Raw genomic sequence first — 3,486 nt, forward strand, 5'->3', positions numbered from 1 at the left:
AAAAAAAAGAAGAAGAAGAAGATTTCACAGAAGAATAAATCTTTAAAGCCAAGGAACCCACTTTAGTGGAAATTATTTTTTGCCGGATGCCGTCCTGCAACCGCTGCAGCCCAGTGACACAGTCGGGGCACATGAAGCACGGGTGTTGCAAAGCAACCCCTGCAGGAACGGCCGAGGGTCCTCCTTGCTCAAACTGCTGTTACTAGTTGCTGTATTGGCTCTCTTCATGACGCTTGTGCTTACCCAGGGGAATCTGCTGGGAAAGGTGAATCCCACTGTAATAGACAAGAAAGACCCTCTTCTGACTAACACTCCTTCAACATCCCCAGGGCCCTGCCCAAGAAAGAGGGACATTCAGCTGGGATATCAGGGAAGACCCTTCCCAAACAAATATGGGCCTATCCCCTTGCCTTCCCCTATAGTCATTGCAGGCAGAGAAATACCCCGGGCCATTAAGGTAGAAGGACGCTGGTGGTACCCACCCCCCACCCCAGGGAACAGGGCTATGCAGAGGTTACCTCCCACACCCATGCCACCTACATCCACTCTAAACATAGAACAATGGCTGTTTGAAGTAAATAAGAAATACAGATGGGACTATGATGACACGTGGGGGCGCTGGAAAGAAATAGATGGAAAGAGGGTTAAAGGGTCAGATGTCTCAGTGTGGGAGTTATATAAGAGGATGTGGGGAACTGTATGTGCATGGTCTAAACGTACCTTGGCTCACCTTTGCCCCAAGGCTTGTTCTGTCCTCCAGCATAACCCAAGTCTCGCCCCCTGCAAAGACTACTGTAGACATCTATAAATATTAACTGTACTTACCCAGAAAATGAAAAGAGCAGTTCTTTTCCAGGACTGAATAAGGGAAATAACCTTTAGAAACTGCTGATGACCCAGATAAATTAAGGAAGTAAGATGATATCATGGGGAAAAACCCAGCTACTTCAGGGGAGAAAATAGATGTATCCCAGATGCTTATGTAATCCTCAAAATATATATAAACGCACGCTTGACAATAAAGACTTCAGACTTGCTTTCACCAACCTGGTGTGCAGTCTCAATCTCTTCGCTGACGCCGTTCATCCCTCAGGAACCTGGACTCTATTGGAGCTGGACTCCAGCAATTTTTCTCCAAAGTGATAATTTCAAGGTAGAGACATGGCATCAAAAAAACAAATCACTCAGTGATTCTTTTGGTTATATGAAGGGAAAAGTTTCAGTTTTTTAGTAGCCTTTAAGGCCTCTCAAACACTTTCTAATTTCCCTCTCTAAATAAGGAGAGAGAGTTCCACGAGTTCAGAATCATCAAGGTCAGAGCAATGACCAACTGGAATCTATTAATTAAGTTGTTTTCTTTCCCTTGCATTAATTTCTTTACAGTTGCTCTCTATTAAGAGAAAGTACTACCTGTTTAACATGTATTGAAGTGATATCTTCTCTTTCTTATATAAACTTAAGCAAAATGAATCACTTTAAAGACAAGTATTAAGTTAATAATAGTATAGATGGCAAATCTTTTCAAGGTGATAATGAATGACTGAAGTTTCAGGAAAATTGACATCGTCTTTGTTTTTGTTCTCTGTTGAAGTCTCAAGTCTTTGAACAAAGTGTGATATATAGTACATAATCAATAAATATTTGTTGTGTGACTGAATCTTTAATTGAAATTTAAGACAGAATAGCAAGTAGGAGTGTCTTTGAAGAGATACCCTCAAGCTATATCATATAGGCTGATCTTTATTTTGTCTACCAAGAGGCTGATCCTACTGCATACAGTGTGTGTTACTTATCTTTCAAATGCTACCTCAATATATAACTAAAATGTTGTAGAAATACAGCAATTTTGAAATTTGAGCTACTGCTAAGGACTTTTTGAATACTCTTTAAAGTTTAACAAATAATGTCTTAACTAACTAGCTGTTCATTCAGAGTAACAAACTAAGAATTATTTTATTTAAAAAAAAAGTCCTTAAATTATTTTAATGGACTTTATTTGATCATTTACAAGGTAAATCACTACTTATTTTCATTACATCTGAACTTTTATTACTAAACCACACAAATTAGCAGGCTTTTGACTACAAAATTTAATTTTATTTCTTATAGTTATAAAATGATATGAAAATTCACCACTCGAGAGATGCTTATTTTATTTTTAATTATGCATCAACACATGTTTAAATTAGGAAGACAAATGCTTTATAGGTCATTAAAAAGCAATGGATTTTCAGGATTTTATACAAATTTACTAAGTCAGTTAAAGGACTTTTTAAAGAAAAACAAATGGCAAAATATAGCCTGTACTGTAAAAATGTCTTTTATTAAGGATGCTGTCAGTGGAAGTGTGGTTAAAGCAAATCTGTCTTTCCTTTTATTCCCTCTATGACACAGCTAACGTTTCACCAGTGGTTTGACAAGTTGGACTCTTTCTAGTAAATGATGTTAAATATGAGATATTTCTTGCAGCATTCATGATAAATCAACTTTCGATTGTGTTAGGCTATTGAGATTTTACCATGGTTTTTTCCTAGAGGAAGAAAGGTGTTTGATCTGTAAAGGAAGAACTTCAGTCATCCTTCTTGGATTTAGAAGTGAAGGGGTGTAAGTCTAAGGAAATTAAGTGTAGCAGTTATAAACTATGAATTCTGGAGTAATTATTGGCTTTTATAACTTTTCTAGCTTTTTGTTATAGAGAAGAAAAATATGGTAATGCTATCAGTGATTAGTAGTAAGAAATACACGTGCACTCAAGTATGGTCATAAAGGATAAGTTAGTAAATTGACTCTTTACAGTGGTGACAGCATGATTTGAAAGAAGCATCGAAGGGTGATGCCCCACTCCTGTGCAACATACAGACTGCCTTGACTAGCCCTAAGTTGAAAGAGCCCAGGGGATGTAGCAGTGATCAGATCCAGGAGAAGAAAGCTGCATAGAGAGGGTGGCCTGTCAGCAGACCACAACTGGAGATGATATCACATGGGGGAACATGAAAGAATGAATATCTTGACATTACTTTCCCCACTCTCTCCAATCTCCTGGCTTTGTCCCATTGTCTGAAGCCAAAGCCTGTGGGCAAAAGATCACTGATGCCTCCTAGGTTCAGCATCCTGGGGCACAGAACAGGGTGGGAAAAGATGGAGAAGGTATCTTCAGGGACACACAGAAGGTAGTCAACATAGCAATGGAAGAAAAACATAAATGAATATCTCAAAAAAAATCACCCCCTCACAGGAGCAAATTAGTTAAATGTGTTAAAGTAAAATATAAAGTAGTGGTTTAAATGAGATTTCAACTTGCACTTAATTTGCTTGATCATACATCTCTGATGTGTCCCACAACTTTTTAAATAAATTCATGGAAAGGTTTAATCAGAATATGAAAATTACTTTAGGAAAAAAAATCAATTTTCTTAATGACTACATAATAAGCTAACAGACTTTAAAATGTTGCTGCACGATAACTGGCTTGCCATGATTGTCCAA

The sequence above is a fragment of the Equus asinus genome, chromosome 1 (genome assembly GCF_041296235.1).
Source record: "Equus asinus isolate D_3611 breed Donkey chromosome 1, EquAss-T2T_v2, whole genome shotgun sequence".
Classification (NCBI taxonomy): Eukaryota; Metazoa; Chordata; class Mammalia; order Perissodactyla; family Equidae; genus Equus; species Equus asinus.